Here is a 20,005-nt window from a genome sequence, read left to right on the forward strand (position 1 = left end):
GACTACAAACACATATTTACCTGAGAAGGGAAGTGAACATACACGTATTAGTCTACAACTTCGTAGATATAACATTGAGTAATAGTAATCTCTACAACCCCTATTGAGCAAATAGTTACAAATTATATTCTCCATAATTAGGATTATCCTGTCTGGAAAATCTCCTATTAGGGCATATGGATGACAAAGAACGAGGTCCCCACTCTGGACCCTCTTCTATGAGCCAGAGAACCACAGTAAAGAGCAGCTCCTGCTCTGGCGGATTCAACATGACCGTGTGTTACGGGGTTCCTCCCTTATTTGAATGCATGCAATGTACTACATTTCATGTGCAGCGGTTGATGTAGAGGGATTAATTGGTTGCATGAATCCTACCCTTCCTTAAACAGCTGATCACCAGGGATTAATGAGGCCAGGCCCATAGAAAGGGTTATCCAGCTTGGAAAACCCCTTTAATTTCCAAAATGTAAAATGACCTGATTCTTTGCAAATCTCTAATGTGGTGAATCTTTTTTTTAAATAATTTTTACATATGGACAGAATATTCTTTATGGCACCTCTACAACCCATTAATACAAACCTGTTGTCCTGTTAGCCAACAATACAGTGAAGCTCTCTAGGGTTAATATAACACCCAAGCCACCACCCTAAACCCTAATAATAGATGAAAGCTTTCTTATTGCAGAGATATGATAAAAAAAAATATTCCTGTATCATCAAAATCATAATTGTAAATCAAGTTTTAAATCAAGACTAAGCTCTAACCCAAACATAACCTCCGGTCTAGCGCTCATGATGTCATCTCTAGATGTATTAGTAAATCATCTATACTTGGAAGACCTGGGTTTCATATTAGGGTCCACGAGTCTCAGCAATGCCACTAATTGCATATTTATTGTTGTATTGTTAGACATTCAGTGACAATGTTCAGGGGTAAAAAAAAACTAGTGATGAAAAAACATAAGCAAGATTGAGTTATGTTATACCGAAATTTCTCAAATGCAAGGAACCTTAACCCCTTTGCATCCGCTATCTAAATACGTTCTAACTGCTGATGGACCATGCAGCTGGGATGTATACAACCATCTACAAGTTTAACCCCTTAGTGACCACCAATACGCCTTTTCACGGCGGTCACTAAGGGGCCTTAGGCTAGGCCGCCGCCTTTTCTCGGCAGCCTGGTCTAAGTCCTGCACGGTGTCCCGTGCAGTTTGGAGCGGGTACTCGGTTGTCTGATGACAGGCTCCTGCTCTATCGGTAGCGATCGAAGTTTACGTCTATCTCGGCCGTTTAACCCCTTAAATGCTGCTGTCAATAGCGATAGCAGCATTTTAGTCGTTTAGAGGGAGGGAGCTCCCTTTGTCACCCATCAGTGGCCTGCAAATGCAATCGCGGGCATCCGATGGGGTGTCATGGCAGCTGGGGGTCTAACAAAGGCCCCCAGGCCTGGCTATGCTATATGCCTATTAGGACGTCCTAATAGATTGCCTGTCAGTTTTAGACTGGCAGGCAATAATGCTTTGGTATTCTAAATATACCAAAGCATTATATCTTCGATCAGAAGAGCGCATGGTGAATTCCCCTAGTTGGACTAAAAAAAAAGAAGTAATAAAATGTTAAATAAAAATTATGAATAAAAATTACAGTTAAAAAAAATAAAACCATTTTATCCATTAAAAAATGGTTTTATTTAGTAAAATTGTAAAAAATAATAAAAGTACACATATTTGGTATCACTGTGACCGTAATGACCCAAACTATAAAGTTAACATTAAACCAATTTAAGCAATTTAAACCGCAAAGTGATCACAGTAAAAAAATTACTCAAAAAATGTACCCCAAAAAGTACCAATGAAAACTACGTCTCGTCCTGCAAAAAACAAGCCCACATATAACTAAATTGATGGAAAAATAAAAAAGTTATGGCTCTTGGAAAGCAACGGTGCAAAAACAAATAATTTCAGTTCATAAGTGTTTTATTGTGTAAAAGTAGTAAAACATAAAAAACCTATAAATATGTGGTATCGTCGTAATCGTATCGACCCATAGAATAAAGGTAACGTGTTATTTACACCGCACAGTAAACGGCGTAAATTTAAAACGCATAGAACAATGGCAGAATTGCTGTTTTGTTTTTTCTGCCCCGCCCTCAAAAAAAGTTCATAAAAGTTAATAAAAAAATGATATGTACTCCAAAAAGGTGCTATTAAAAAAATACAACTAAGGCCATGAACATTAAGGCCTAAAATAGGCTGGTCACTAAGGGGTTAATGGCAGTTCCCGCCATATATCGCTCTGCCATTAAAGAGACTTTGCCAACACTGTGTCAGCTTAATCCTATTGAAGTGACAGGCAGCTAAAATGTTCAGGCCCTGTCACTAAAAAATGCTAAGCATAGTGCTCAAAGCTCATATACCAGCGTAACCCTTTCCCTCCTCAGCCATTTTTCGGATTTTCACTTTTGTTTTTTCCTCCCCACCTTCCAAAAGCTATCATTTTTTTATTTTTCCGTCTATATAGCCATATGTGTATTTTTTGCGGGACAAGTTGTAGTTTTTCATGGCACCATTTATTGTACTGCATAATGTACTGGGAAGCTGTAAAAAAATATTTGTGGGGTGAAAAGGCCAAAAAACAGCGATTACGCCATATTTGGGAGGTTTTGTTTTTACGGCATCCATCAGGCGGTAAAAACCACATATTCACCATATTCTACAGGTTGATACGATTACGGCAATACCAAATTTATATGTTTTGTTTTATGTTTTACCACTTTAATTTTTTTTTTTAACTATTTGCTAAATAAAAAAAAATGTTTTGTGTCGCCATATTCTGAGAGCCATAACTTGTTCATTTTTCCATTAATTTAGCGAAGTGAGGGCTTATATTTTGCAGGGCGAACTGTAGTTTTTACCGATACCATTTTGGGGTACATGGAACTATTTGATCACTTTTTATTCCATATTTTTGGTGAGCTGTTTTATATATATATATATATATATATATATATATTTATTTTTTTACGCCATTCGCCAAGCAGGTTAAACAACACTATATTGTGATAGTTCAGACTGATACGGACGCGGCAAAACCAGTTATGTTAACTTTTATTTTTCTCAACATTAAACTTGGGAAAAAATGTGAAAAGGGGGGTTTTCTGAACTTTTAATACTTTTTTTTTTTGGAACATAAAAAAACCCATTATTTAACTGTTTTTTGAATTTTGGAATTAGTCCCCCTAGGGGATTTGAAGCAGCGATCGATTGGATCTCTTGCATGATATACTGGAATACTAATGTATTTCAGTATATTGTGATTCTGATAGTCTCCTTTGAAGCCCTGCCGGAGGTGGTCTTCAAAGGAGTACAAAGATGGCAGACCTGGGGGCCTTTTTTAAGTCCCCAGGCTGCTATAACAACCATTGTAAACGGCCGATTGTGCCGCGGGGGAGCGCAATGGTGTGTTTGAGGGGGCGCCCCCTGAGTCTAACAATTTAAATACCATGGTCGCGATTGACCGCTGCATTTAAGGTGTTAAATGGGTGGAATCAAAGTGAACTTTGATTCCGCTCACTGGAATGTGGTGTTGGCTATATTACACAGCCCTCACCCGCTGTGCATGGAGTGCGCTCCATACTTGCCCTTAACCCTTATCACGTACAGTTACATGATAATGTATTAACCCCTTCCCTCTTTGGCCACTTTTGACCTTCAGGACAGAGCCTCATTTTTCAAATCTGACATGTTTCAATTTATGTGGTAATAACTTCAGAATGCTTTTACCTATCGAAGCGATTCTGGGATTGTTTTCTCGTGACACATTGGACTTTATGTTACTGGCAACATTTACTCGATACATGCAGTATTTAATTGTGAAAACCACCAAAATTTTGCGAAAAATGGAAAAAATTAGCATTTTTCTAATTTTAAATGTATCTGCTTGTAAGACAGATAGTAATACCCCACAAAATAGTTGCTAATTACCTTAGATTGGCATCGTTTTTTTAACATCCTTTTATTTTTCTAGGATATTACAAGTCTTAGAACTTTAGAAACAATTTCTCACATTTTCAAGAAAATTTCAAAAGGCTATTTTTACAGGGGCCAGTTCAGTTGTGAACCAGCTTTTAGGGCCTTATATATTAGAAACACCAAATATGTCACACAATTTTAAAAACTTCACCCTCAAGGTATTCAAAACAGCATTTAGAAAGTTTCTTAACCCTTTAGAAGTTTCACAGGAATTAAAGCAAAGTAAAGGTGAAATTTAAAAATTTCGTTTTTATTTGCAGAAATTCCTATTTAATAATTTTTTTTTCTAACACTGAAAGTTTTACCAGAGAAATGCAACTCAATATCTATTGCCCAGATTCTGCAGTTTTAGAAATATCCCACATGTCATCCTAGTGTGCTAATGGACTGAAGCAGAGGCATCAGAAGCAAAGGAGCACCTAGGAGGATTTTGGGGCCTCCTTTTTATTAGAAAATATTTTAGGCTCTATGTCAGGTTTGAAGGGCTCTTGTGGTGGCATAACAGTGGAAATCCCCCAATAGTGACCCAATTTGGGAAACTAGACCCCTTAAGGAAATTATCAAGGGGTATAGTGAGCATTTTGACCAGGTTTATTGCAGAAATTATTGGAAGTAGGCCATGAAAATTAAAAACGACATTCTTTCTAATTTCCAGAAGGACTAAAGAAGAAAAAGCACCACAACATTTGTAAATCAATTTCTCCCGAGTAAAACAATACCCCACCTGTGGTCATAAACGACTGTTTGGACACAGGGCAGGGCTTAGAAGGGAAGGTGCGCCATTTGGCATTTGGAGCTCAAATTTAGCAGGAATGGTTTGCGTGGCTGTGTCGCATGTGCAAAGCCCCTGAGGGACCAAAACAGTGAAAACACCAAAAAAGTGACTCCATTTAGGAAACTACACCCCTTGAAGAATCTGTCTAGGGGTGTAGTGAGCATTTTGACCCAACAGTTTCATAGATTTTATTAGAATTGGGCAGTGAAGATAAAAACAATCCTTTTTTTTCAATAAGACGTAGAGTTAGCTCAACGTTTTTCCTTTTCTCAACAAATAAAGGAAAAAAAGACCCACAACAATTGTAAAGCAACTTATCTGGAATACGTAAATACCTCACATGTGGTCATAAACTGCTCTTTGGGCACACGGCAAGGACCGGAAGAGAAGGAGCGCCACTTGGCTTTTGAAGTACAGATTTTGCTGGATTGGTTTCTCTGCACCATGTCGCTTTTGCAAAGCCCCTAAGGTACCAGTACAGTGGAAAGGCGCCCAAAAGTGACTCCATTCACGAAACTACACCCTTTGAAGAATTCATCTAGGGGTTTAGTGAGCATTTTGACCCCAGAGGTGTTTCATAGATTTTATTAGAATTGGGCAGTGAAAATAAAAAAAATCCTTTTTCTTCAATAAGACGTAGTTTTAGCTCAAAATGTTTCATTTTTTCAACAAATAAAGAAAAAAAAAGAACCTCAATACTTGTAATGCAATTTCTCCCGAGTACGGAAATACCCCATATGTGGTCATAAACGGCTTTTTCGGCACACGGCAGGGCTCAGAAGGGAAGGAGCTCCATTTGCTTTTGGAGTACAGATTTTGCTGGATTGGTTTCTGGGCGCTATGTCGCATTTGCAAAGTCCCTGTGGAACCAAAACAGTGGTAACCCCCAGAAGTAACCCCATTTTGGAAACAACACCCCTCAAGGTATTCACCTAGGGGTGTAGTGAGCATGTTAACCCCGCAGGTGTTTGGCAGAAATTGGCGTGCACTCGATGTTGCAGAGTGAAAATGGGATTTTTTCCATAGATATGCCAATATGTGGTGCCCAGCTCGTGCCACTGTAACAAGACAGCTCTCTAATTATTATGCTGTGTTAGCCCCGGTTTTAGAAACACCCTACATGTGGCTCTAATCTTTTGCCTGGACATTCGACAGGGCTCAGGAGTGACAGAGTACCATGTACATTTGAGGCCTAATTTGGCGACTTCCAAAGTATTGGTCCACAATTGCAGAGGCTCTGATGTGAAACAATAAAAGAATGACAAGTGACCCCATTTTGGAAACTGCACCCCTCACGGCATTTATTAAGGGGTTTAGTGAGCTTTTTCACTCCACAGGTCTTTTCCATAAATGATTGCGCTGCGAAAGGCATTTTACCCGAGATATGCCATTTCAGTGGCAAATATGTCGTGCCCAGCTTGTGCCACTGGAGACACACACCCCAAAAATTGTTAAAAGGGTTCTCCAGTGTATGGTGAAGCCATATATGTGGAAGTAAACTGCTGTTTGGGTACGCAGTAGAGTTCAGAGGGGAGGGAGCGCCATTTGGCTTTTGGAGCGTGGATTTTGCTTGGTGTCACGTAGCAGGTTAGTGGACCCACTAGGCGTACCGGCGTAGCAGGGAGGCAGCTTGCCAAACAACAGGAAACCCCAGCAATACAATGTCCCGCACAAGGGTACTTGGATAGTCCAGACAGTGGCCGCAGCTCTGGTACAGATGGAGATGGGTGCAGCAGTTAACGCCAATGTGGCGGATGACACAGGTGCCACAGATTGCGCCAGATGTGGCGTGTTCCTCCGGACGTGGCAGATGACACAGGATGTGGCGGATTCCTCCGGACGTGGCAGATGACACAGGACGTGGCGGATTCCTCCGGAAGTGGCAGATGACACTAGACGTGACATGACTCCGACACTAATAGGCACAGGAGCAAGAACAGCACGGGATACATGAACAGGTAACAAGGCACGGGTAACAACTGGAACGGGAAACACTAAGGGACCATTTGCAACACAGACTGGCAAAACTAACAACGCTCAGGCAAGGATCAGTAGGCCTGGAGCCTTCTTATAGACCAGGAAATCGTGGCAGTTGATGATGATGATGATGACGATTTCCTTTGGGACACAGCAGACCAGAGCGGAAGTGAGCGTTGGTGTCTCCTAGGAAGGAGATGCGGACCAGCGCTCACGGATCCATGGCTACGGGCGTCGGGAGGTGAGTAAACCCGACGGCCCGTGGCCATGGACGCTATACTTGGTATTAGTTTTGTTTGGATTGTTACTGGTATTTCAGTTTATAATGTGGGGGCACATGTAAACCGGGTAGAGTACATCAGGGGCATAGTCAGGTGGTATAATAATAAGGTTAAAAAAAAGGCGGTGATGGCGCTAGCTTAGCTTCTGAGCTAGCTCCATCACATCACATACAGTTACGTGGGAATGCGCTAAAACACTAGTGTCCATCACGTAACTGTACGTGATTTTAAGGGGTTAAGAGGTTAAAGGGGTTTTCTAGCCAGTAAAAATAGATGGCCTATCCTCAGGATAGGTAGAAAAAAGAGTAATCATAGCACCGGAGATTCAGAATAAAATATAATATGATGGGTGCAAGCCTTACAGGAAACTGATCCAAGGTCCCAAAAATGGAAATTCAGAAGACAAGGCAGAACATCCAAAATAAATAGGAATTTATTCACCCCCAAATGTGACGTTTAAGGATAAGCCATCAATAGCTGCTGGGTCAGGGTCCTACCCCTGGGAACCCTGACAATGAGCTGTTTTCATGTCTTCTTGCTCACTGTGAATCTTCGATACATATTTAGCAGCGATTCACAGGTATTGCAGTGAATGGGAGAAAAGGCTGCAATACCTGTGAATTGTCACTAAATGTGTGTCGAAGAGTCACAGTGAGGAAAAAGAAATGAAGGGGAAGCAGCACTTTTATTACCTGGAAAACCCCTTTAAGTCAGGAAGACCCAAAATACACTTGTGTTGGGGTATTACAGTGAAGATATAGGTAAAGTACATATATTTGTTATTATTATACACAAGAGGGTGAGAGGATTATTTTTATAAATAAATTTACTGCAAAAGTAAAAAAATAAAAAATAAAGAAATCCGCATTTTCTTCCTGCTGATTCTATTTTGGCACATGATCTATTGGGTAAAAAAAAAAGAAAAAGAAAAATAATGGGTAAAATATAGCATAAAATTTTTTAATAATTTGTAGAATATTAGAATGTATCATTCGGAAAGATGAATACATGAGCACATGAATACATGAACCCTGCTCATACATCTACACAGTGTGGAAGAAATGTTGGCACAGACTTAAACTTGTTAGGGGCATGGGGGCATATTATAATTTAGAGCGTCAGAAAAATAGTTTTTATTAGCGTCTTTATAAACTGTGCATAAAATAGATGAATAAAATCAGGAGAAAAGTAGCCGCATTATATTTTGTTCATTCATTAACACAAATGCCTTGGTATCACACAGAATTATTCTATTCTGATTAGCATCCACAAGAGACTCCGGCTTTAAGTGCTTTCTAATCAGCTTTTTTATCTTGGCGGGGATGAGTAACCTCCGCAGTCATTTCCATTTTTCTGAATTTCTAAATCTCCATTTTGTTAGAAAGAATTTTTTTTATATATATTTTAGAAATGTGTAATATATGAGAAATGTACAGGAACGGCGTTTTAGCAGTCAGCATGTTTAATTATTTGTAATTTTACAAATAATCTACATGAAAAGCTAAGTCACTTTGTAGATACATTGCATTACTGATCCTAATATACAGTCTATATTATAATTTAGAGCTGCATTCACAGTTCTGTGAACTTCAGGGTTGTAGTTCCTTGCTGAGCTTCCAGCGTTCCTTGCAGATTCAATGTCTGAACAGAGGTTGATATGCAGTATAGAAAATTTACTCGTAATACCCGACACTGCAGTCATCTGATGTAAAAAAAACCTGGTGAAAATACACGTTACTTCTCCCAATACCCCCATAAACATGCACACTCAGCTGAGTGGGGAGGAGAATAAGCCGCTGCCAACATGAAATCAAACATGCCTAATCCTTTCCTCCTGCCCAGGGATGTAGCTAAAGGCTCATGGGCCCGATGCAAAGGTTCATGGGCCCCCCGCAAACTTCTCATGGCCGACGGCTAGCAGCTTTCAGCTGCATCGCTAGGTCTCCTAAGTGACCCAACGATGCAGCACCAGCAGCCAGGGGTGTCACTAAGGTCTTGAAACGTCAGGGGAAATAGTCCCGATATATATACTCCCCAAAAAAAATTGTGTATGTGCATGTATATGTGTATATAGGAGACAGCATATCTATAGCACTACGATCCTATAACTATGGATAAGATTAGATACAGTGGCTTAGCAGACTTTATCACATATGATTGGATTAGATACAGTGGTTCAGCAGACAGCATCACACATGATTGGATTAGATATAAAGGCCCAGCTCCTTGACATTGCGGCTCCAGTGCTGGATCAGGAAAGGTAAGTATAAGAATTGTTTTGCTTTTTTATGTGTTACTAATTATATTTGTGTGTTGGTGTTTTTTTATAAGTTCGGTTGTTGGACTACTTCGGATTTGAGGACTACTTCGATAACGGTGTTTTTTTTATTCTCAATAAAATGGGCAATGAGGGTTGTGTGGGATTTTAATTTCAATAAAATATTTTTCTATGCTTCTGTATTTTTCTAAACTTTATTACTACCACCTTAGTAATGGCCGCTGGCTGACCATGACCATTACTAAGGCGTGGCTTAATGTTAGACATAAAGAGGCTAACATTAACCCCCATTATTACCCTTGTACCCACCGCCACCAGGGTTCCTGGGAAGAGCCGGGTACGATCCAGTACCTGACAATCTGTAGTGATGGAGCGGCAATGGCGCAGCCGCAGGCTGGTGTTAGTAGGCTGGGAAAGGCCAAAAACAGTGGCCCTTCCCACCCTGGTAATGCTAAGCTGCTACACAAAAAAAAAAAACTGAATCCCAACCTTTATAAGACGTCTGGACATATTTATTAAATTAAGTTATAAGTATACTTTCCTGCCCGAGACTACCACTAAGGCCCTGTTCACACAGAGTTTTTTTTTTTACACTTTTTTCGGCAAACACGCCAAAAAAGAGCCGAAAATACCTCCCATTGATTTCAATGGGAGGCGGAGGTGCTTTTTTCCCGCGAGCGGAAAAACCATCTCATGGGATAAAGAAGCGACATGCTTGTCAGCCATTTTGAATATTCTCATTACGGACACACCATTTGTGTCATATATGTATACCCAGGTTGTTTTAACTTCTTTAGTCTCCTGACGAAGCCGCAGGCGAAACGCGTGTCGAGGCATCTCCTGGGGTATTGCTATCCTGTCCAGTTTCATTTTGTATTTCATTGCATCCATGACTACGGGTATGTTTTGATTCTTTAGTCACTCACATGTCTTGCATACTTTTCAAGTCTGTCCTTCTGAGTTTCAGACTATATTCTCTGTGACTTGGTACTTGTATCTAGGGTACATCCATTTTCTATATAGTGGGGTTATCTCTCCATTTGCTATACCTAGTTATACACTCATCCCTTGAGTTTTCTACAGTATTATCTCTGTACAGGTACTTCTATCTTGGGTATTTTCACCTTATATACAGTGGGGTTCTCTTCCCCTTATTTCACTTTCTTTATACCCATTTAGACATTCTCTGTTAGTTGTTGGTATGCAATAGAGCTTGTACCATTCTCTATATATGCCTTACTTGGGTATGGCTATGTTATAATTGGTATTATCCATTTCCCTCGTATAATGTGGTTCAAGCACACATCTATTTTTTACTGAATTGTATAGGCACCTATTTTCTGTGTCATATTTCTTGCTCTGATTTTATGTACTTTTGTCAATTTTTCTATTAAAGACATATTTGTACTATTACCCAGGCGTGTTATCCTTCTGTTTTTTGGGATACTATTGTAGGTTCTCATATATGTAGATGAAGGGCCCCTTCATGTTTTGCTTTGAGGAGCTTGTTTAGGTTGTGAATTCCTAAGTTCAGGCCTGGATTTTTATGGATAACAAAAACAGTCAGAAAATTAAATCTACACTGTCAGCAGGCGTAGATTTGAAACTAAATATGCACCATTCTCACATATTCTTCATAATAAATCTGGCCTAAACTACGTCTTATTGGGAGACCACATCTACTTCGCAAATTTGGCGATTGGCGAGAAAAGTCGCACATTTTACAACTAAAATGTTGCAAGGCCAAATACACACGATGTGTATTACGTGCGGATTTACCACATCTATTTTCCCTCAGCAAATCCGCAGCGTAATACCACACCAGCAAAGTAAATGAGATTTAAAGTAATCTCACCTACACGTTGCAGAATTTTACTGCACATAAATTGGCCTGCAGTGCATCAATTTATCTAGCGTTTCCGCTTGCGAATTGTATCTGACAAGTTTATAAAAAAAAAAATTTACCAAAATCCGCAGCATACAACCGCAACTATTTCTGCATCAAAATGTAAAAACTGCACCTAACAACACACTACTAGGTGGGGATTTTAGCTGCAGAATTAGCTGCATTTATCTGCGGTTTTGAGGTGGATTTTCTGCACCAAATGCTGCAACGTGTGCATGTAGCCTTAATGTGCGACATCTTAGCAGTTTAGGCCAAAAACTTGCGTAATTTGCTTATTAACGTGGGCCAATTACTTTTACAAGGAAATTTACTGGAGGCGGAAATGCTCTTTATTTTCGGAGGTGGTGTTATAGATTCAGTCGGTGAATCTTGCTGAGGATTCTGTTCTCTCTAAGTGATCTTCTGTTCGTTTCTTTACCATGAGATGATAACAATAAGATGATAACATGTAATGGAATTCTGCCTTGTCGTACTGAGTGCAGAATAATGTTTCCTGTGTGAAATAAGAGCTCTAAATGCCAAGGGGTGAGATTGTCCCGTAATGTCATGTTGACATTGAATGTTATTTACACATTTGTTCTTCATGTATTGCTTTCCTGTTTGCATGTATCACATACAGATCTCGTTCATTTCTCTGAGCTCAGACCTTTTCACCTACGCTTATGCAGCATGAGCGAGTCACACTATATTAAGTAGCGCAGTAGATCGATATTAAAATTAACCTTATATGCAAGATTATGCCACCAAGTATTTGACTTGCTAGAAATATATTGAATGAATATTCTCTAGTTTTAATTTATTTCTAGTTTGAGATGATTCATCTATAAATCTTATTCGTGCAGATGTCTTAACCGACCAATCTAGAGAAAAGCCAAGGCATCGTAGACGTATATATCTTTGTTCCATCGTATTGTTACAAAAGCATGATGGAGGCAAAATTTTCAGTCATAAAAAGCCTTTCTCAAGCCTTAGCTTTACTCTGGATTGGAATCTTTTTAGGGGATTGATGATGCGTCCGCTGAGTTGCACAGACAAAGAGTATTTAGGTGAGACTGAGGAGTCTATATCGTCTTAATGGACTTTACATTTAATTATAATGTACTTTCATTGCATATTTACACCCATTTCTTAGAATTCACAAAGCGCGTCTCCAGTCAGGGGTGAGATTATTACCTTTCTGCTACAGGATGTAAAAGGTGAAATGCTCCCCGCCCAAATTCAGGATAGAATAATGAAATGATACTTCAAAAGTGCATGAAAACATGACAAGTATTTTCAGATGTAAGCCCCAGCCGCAAATACTCTGCCATAACTTCTACCACTCATGAATATGCCCTCAAAACAATACTCACAGTAGTCCACACAGTGCCAGTCTGATAGTAATGCCCATATTGCCAGACTCCCTATAATAACTGGAGTTCTGGCTTTATCGTAGTCCCTAAACTTTATATTTCAATGCTTCTTTGCTGCTCCTTCATCCATTGTTTAGAAACCTGTAAACTCTATGTGAATAGTCTGTTAGGGACTCTTTCAACTTGTGCTGATCTCTGTTGTTGTTATTATTATTATTTTTATTAACCCCATAACACCAAAGGTATTTTAAGCCTTAATGAGCGAGTAATGTTAAGTTTTTCCATCGGCGCATTCAAAGAGCTATAACTTTTTAATTTTTCCGTCTACATAGCTGTATAAGGACTTTTTTTTGCAGGACAAGTTGTATAGTATAACACCACCATTTTGGGGTACAAATAATTTATTGATTGACTTTTTATTAACTTTTTTAGTGGGGTACCAGAAAAAAAAACAGAATATTCGCCACTTTTTTTGCGTCTTAATTTTACGCCATTTACTGTGTAGTATAAATAACATCATAACTTTATTCAGCGGGTCGTTACGATTGCGGCAATACAAAATTCATACAGGTGTTTTATGTTTTCCTTCTTTTACACAGTAAAAATCACTTTTTTTCCAAAATTATATGTTTTTGTGTTGCCATGTTTTAAGAGCCATAACTTTTTTATTTTTTGACGGATACAGCCTTATGAGGGCTTTTTTTTTTTTTTTTTTTTTGCGAGACGACTTGTAGTTTTTATTGGTACCAATTTGGAGTACATGCGATTCTTTGATCACTTTTTATCAAGTTTTTTTGAAAGTAGGATGAACAGAAAACAGCAATTCTGGTGTTGTTTTTTATTTTATTTTTTAAGGCGTTCACCGTGCGGGTTAAATAATGTAATCGTTTTATAATTGGGTTCGTTACGGATGCAGCGATACCAAATATGAGTAAACTTTTTACTTTTTTTTTATAATAAAGTATTTTGTAAGCAGAAAAAGTGGGGTTTTAATTTTTTTTTACTTGCGACATTTATTTATTTCAAACTTTATTTTACTTTTTTTTTTAGTTCCACTAGTGGACTTCACTGTGGGATCTTTTGATTGCTATTATAATACACTGCAATAATTCTGTATTGCAGTGTATTATTGCCTGTCAGTGTAAAACTGACAGGCATCTGTATGCAGTGGCGGATTAAGAAGACCATGTGCCCTGGGCTGTTACCCAAACTTGGGCCCCCCTTCTCCACCGCCACCCTGCCGCGCCATAACTATTGCTAACACTACCTTTTTTGCACAAGCATTAACAAATGGGTGTTACGATTCCCCTTTCACAGGGATGTGTCCCTACATACTGACAGTATCACACTGTGCAGGGACACAGCGCTAACCCGCCATGTAGACAGCGCCTCACACACACACCCCTCTGTAGATAAAGCCACACACACACTCCCCTGTAGATAAAGCCACACACACACACACACACACACACCCCTGTAGATAGAGCCACACACACAACCCCCTGTAGAGAGCGTCACACAGCCCCCTATAGATAGCATCACACAGCCCCCTATAGATAGCATCACACAGCCCCCTATAGATAGCATCACACAGCCCCCTATAGATAGAGCCACACAGCACTCCCCCTTGTATATAGTGCCACACAGCACTCCCCCTTGTATATAGTGCCACACAGCGCTCCCCCCTTTGTATATAGTGCAACACAGCGCTCCCTTCCTTATATATAGTGCCACACAGTGCTCCCCCCCCCCTTGTATATAGTGCTACACAGCGTCACTGCAGCCCTGGGATGACATTTTATCCCATATGACTGCTGCAGTCTGTGATTGGCTGCAGCGGTCACATGGTGTGAAACTTCATCCCAGGAGGCCGTCCCGGACGAAGAAACAGAATTCTGGGCAAGTATAAGATTTTTATTTTTTCTAAATTGCGTTTTTACATAACATCTGCTATCTGCTGTGGGTTTTACCTCCCCATTGAATTAAATGGGGAAAACCCGAAACAAATGAGCAGCGTTTCCGCAAATACAATTGACATGCTGCGGAATAAAAAAAACGCACCGCAGGTCAATTTCTGAGCTTTTTATTTCCCGCTTATCATTTACGCAGCGTGTGATAAGAATTGTTCACATCTAATCTACTCTGGTGCTACTGTATTAGGGCTTGTCCACGCTTAACGGAATTGCTGCGTATTTTCTGCCCGGAAAATACCCAGAATACAGTAGCAGCAAAGTGAGTGAGATTTACCAAATCTCATCCAGACGCTGCGTAAAATTTCCGACCAGACATTTTGTACTGCGGTGCGTATTTCTCGTACTGGAGCATGTCAATTCCTGCTGCGGAAAGTGGACAGAATTGCTGCGTTTTTTCAGAGGAGACGTCACCATCTCCCGGCAGTGAGAAAAACGCAGCAAAATACGCACCATTTTCTGCAGCAAAAACCACAGGAAATGTTGCTTTTTTTCTGTAGCAGAATTTCTGCTGAAATATATATATATATATATATATATATATATATACACACTATACATATGTATGGATATATACACTCTATCTCTATCACAGACACACAAGGTACACAAAGTAGGCACACTATGCACAAAGTAGGCACATTATGCACAAAATAGGCACATTATGCACAAAGTAGGCACATTATGCACAAAGTAGGCACATTATACACAAAGTAGGCACATTATACACAAAGTAGGCACATTATACACAAAGTACCCACATTATGCACAAAGTACACACATTATGCACAAAGCACGCACATTATGCATAAAGTAGGCACATTATGCACAAAGTACACAAAGTACGCACATTATGCACAAAGTACGCACATTATGCACAAAGTACGCACAAAGTACACAAAGTACGCACATTATGCACAAAGTACGCACATTATGCACAAAGTAGGCACATTATACACAAAGTACACAAAGTATGCACATTATACACAAAGTACACACGAGTATGCACATTATACACAAAGTACACACGAGTATGCACATTATACACAAAGTACACACGAGTATGCACATTATACACAAAGTACACACGAGTATGCACATTATACACAAAGTACACACGAGTATGCACATTATACACAAAGTACACACGAGTACGTGTATGGATATATACACTCTATCTCTATCACAGACACACAAGGTACACAAAGTAGGCACACTATGCACAAAGTAGGCACATTATGCACAAAATAGGCACATTATGCACAAAGTAGGCACATTATGCACAAAGTAGGCACATTATACACAAAGTAGGCACATAATGCACAAAGTAGGCACATTATGCACAACGTACGCACATTATACACAAAGCACGCACATTATACACAAAGTACGCACATTATACATAAAGTAGGCACATCATACACAAAGTAGGCACATCATACACAAAGTAGGCACATTATGCACAAAGTAGGCACATTATGCACAAAGTACGCACATTATGCACAAAGTACGCATATTATACACAAAGTACAAAAAGTACGCACATTATACACAAAGTACGCACATTATGCACAAAGTACGCACATTATGCACAAAGTACGCACATTATACACAAAGTACGCACATTATACACAAAGTACGCACAAAGTACACAAAGTCCGCACATTATACACAAAGTAGGCATATTATGCACAAAGTACGCACATTATGCACAAAGTACGCACATTATGCACAAAGTACGCACATTATACACAAAGTACGCACATTATACACAAAGTACGCACAAAGTACACAAAGTCCGCACATTATACACAAAGTAGGCATATTATGCACAAAGTACGCACATTATGCACAAAGTACGCACATTATGCACAAAGTACGCACATTATGCACAAAGTATGCACATTATACACAAAGTACACAAAGTATGCACATTATACACAAAGTAGGCACATTATACACAAAGTACCCACATTATGCACAAAGTATGCACATTATACACAAAGTACGCACATTATACACAAAGTACGCACAAAGTACACAAAGTACGCACATTATGCACAAAGTACGCACATTATGCACAAAGTAGGCACATTATACACAAAGTACACAAAGTATGCACATTATACACAAAGTACACACGAGTATGCACATTATACACAAAGTACACACGAGTATGCACATTATACACAAAGTACACACGAGTATGCACATTATACACAAAGTACACACGAGTATGCACATTATACACAAAGTACACACGAGTATGCACATTATACACAAAGTACACACGAGTATGCACATTATACACATATAACGTACACCTTGTAAACACACATGAATATGCACATTAAACACACATGAATATGCACATTAAACACACATGAATATGCACATTAAACACACATGAATATGCACATTAAACACATTGTAAACACACATGCACTTACCTTTTATGTAGGAGATTTGTGAGTCTTCACTGCAGCTCTTTTCCCGCTCACAGCCCGACACAGAGCCCGCCGACAGTCTCCCCTCCCCCATGTCCCGACAGCTAGCAGCAGGAGGAGAGCTGTTTAGAGCAGGGAAGGGGGGCTGGAGGGGGAGCTTCTAAAGCAGCACAGACCACGGCTGCTAAGTAGGAGCGAAGCTCCCCTAGTCTCATGACAGGTGCGGTCCTGGCACCGGGGCTCCCTCCGGTGCTAGCGACGCCAATGGGCATGAGGGGGTTCGGGCGGTCATGGGCCCCCTGGGAGCCTTGGGCCCCGGGCGGCCGCCCGAACTGCCCTAATGCTAATCCGCTACTGTCTGTATGTCTCTGGCATGGCCTAACAGGCAATAATAATAATAATAATAATCTTTATTTATATAGCGCCAACATATTACGCAGCACTTTACAATTTAGAGGGAACATGAAACAAACAATATCAGACATTACATAGTGACAAAGTTCATTTACAATTCAAACCTGGGGAGTGAGGACCCTGCTCGCAAGAGCTTACAATCTATGAGGACATAAGGGAGACACAAAGTGTAATAGTGTTTGTTCTGTACAATGGTCCGGCCATTTTTATACACATGCGGTGGTAACATAAAGCTGCATGAGCCGGTCACCAGCCAGTATCCGTGTATGACGGACATGAAGAGAAGGAGTGTGAGGGAATCTTATTCTGATGACTAATCTAAATGGAGGGCCATGGAAAAGAGTCAGATTAGGGAATGTTATAGGCCTGTCTAAATAGATGTGTTTTCAGGGCACGTTTAAAACTGTGGATATTGGGAATTAATCTGATTGTCTGGGGTAGCACATTCCAGAGAACGGGTGCAGCACGAGAGAAATCCTGGAGACGGTAGTGGGAGGTTCGGATTATGGAGGATTTTAATCTAAGGTCGTTGGCAGAACGTAGAGCCCGAGTAGGGTGTTAGACAGAGATGATGGAGGAGATGTAAGGAGGTGCAGCACTGTGGAGAGCTTTGTGGGTGAGAGTAATAAGTTTGAATTTTATTCGGAAGGGGATGGGCAACCAGTGCAGTGACTGGCACAGATTAGAGGCGTTGGTGTAGCGGTTGGTCATAAAGATGAGCCTGGCTGCTGCATTGATGATAGATTGGAGAGGGGAGAGTTTAGTGAGGGGAAGACCGACTAGTAATGAGTTACAGTAGTCAAGACGAGAGTGAATCAGAGCAACAATGAGAGTTTTGGCAGTTTCCTCCGTAAGAAAAGAGCGGATTCTGGAGATGTTTTTGAGGTGAAAATGACAGGAGCGTGAAAGTGATTGTATGTGAGGAGTAAAGGAAAGATCTGAGTCAAAAATAACCCCGAGACAGCGGGCGTGCTGCTTAGGAGTTATGATAGTGCCACACACAGAGATGGAGACATCAGGTTTAGGGAGGTTAGTAGATGGTGGGAACACAAGGAGCTCAGTTTTAGAAAGATTCAGTTTCAGATAGAGAGAGGACATGATGTTAGAGACAGCGGACAGACAATCACTGGTGTTCTGTATTAGAGCAGGGGTGATGTCACGGGAAGAGGTATATAATTGGGTGTCATCAGCGTAGAGATGGTACTGGAAGCCAAATCTGCTGATGGTTTGTCCAATAGGAGCTGTGTAGAGAGAAAAGAGGAGTGGACCTAGGACTGATCCCTGAGGAACCCCGATATCAAGGGGAAGAGGAGAAGAAGTGGAACCAGCAAATGACACACTGAATGAGCGGTCAGAGAGATAGGAGGAAAACCAAGAGAGAGCCGCGTCCTTGAGGCCAATAGAGTGGAGCATGTTAAGTAGGAGTTTGTGGTCTACAGTGTCAAAGGCTGCAGAGAGATCCAAAAGAATCAGGAGAGAGGATTTACCGTCCGATTTAGCCGCCAAGAGATCATTTGAGACTTTAGTAAGGGCAGTTTCTGTGGAGTGTAGAGTGCGGAAACCAGATTGTAAGGGGTCAAGAATGGAGTTAGCAGAGAGATAGCGGATAAGGCAATCACTAAAGGCAGACCTGGGGGCCTTTGTTAGGCCCCCAGGCTGCCATAGAAACCATTGGCACACTGCGATGCACGCGGGATGCCAGTGGGGTGAGAGAGGGAGCCCCCTCCCTCTAAAATCACTCAGATCTGGGGGCTAAATATGATCGGAGACCACTGATGGTGGTCTCCGATCGTTGCCCTAAAGCCTGAGGCTGTTACTAACAGCCCGGGCTTCAGCAGCTCCCCGCACTATGCAGGAAAAGTTCTTCTTAACTGCCGACGTGAAAAGGTGGCGTTTCAGAAGAACTACCCCAAACGGCCGACATAGAAAGACTATATGCCGGTCATTAAGGGGTTAATATTATTTTTGCTATTATTATTATTATTAATGTTATTATTATTGTTATTATTAATATTATTACATTGTTATTATTCTTATTGTTGTTATTATTATTATAAACCCCTTAATGCACCACAATGCACCGGTATGTCCTGTATTGCAGTGCTTTAAGGCACGAGACGTACCTGTGCGTCATGGCCTAGCAACTATCACCCTGTCAAAGGAAAAGGTGACAGAACTCTGCCATCAACTGTTTATGACCAGTAGGGGACCGATGTGATTGGTCCCTTGCCAGCGATCGCTGTGATTGGTCAGTCACAACCGACTGACCAATCATAGCTCCTTGAGAACATGCATGTGATGGAGCTGGCTCAGAAGCTGAGCCAGCGCCATCACCGCCAAGTGTCGGCTGTATATTAGAGCCAATACCCCGCTGTAACGGCCGGGACTGGAGCTAGCCTCCGATCTGGCTGATTAATCCCTTAGATGCAGCGATCAAAAGCGATCGCTGCATCTAGGTGGTTTCTAGCCTGTCGGCACCCCAGATGGTTGCCATGGCCACGGGTGTCAGTTGTTTGTCACAGCTGACATCCTGAACTAACGGCCAGGACCGGAGCTAGGCTCCAATCCGTCCGA

This window comes from Rhinoderma darwinii, chromosome 5 (assembly GCF_050947455.1).
Source record: "Rhinoderma darwinii isolate aRhiDar2 chromosome 5, aRhiDar2.hap1, whole genome shotgun sequence".
Taxonomy (NCBI): Eukaryota; Metazoa; Chordata; class Amphibia; order Anura; family Rhinodermatidae; genus Rhinoderma; species Rhinoderma darwinii.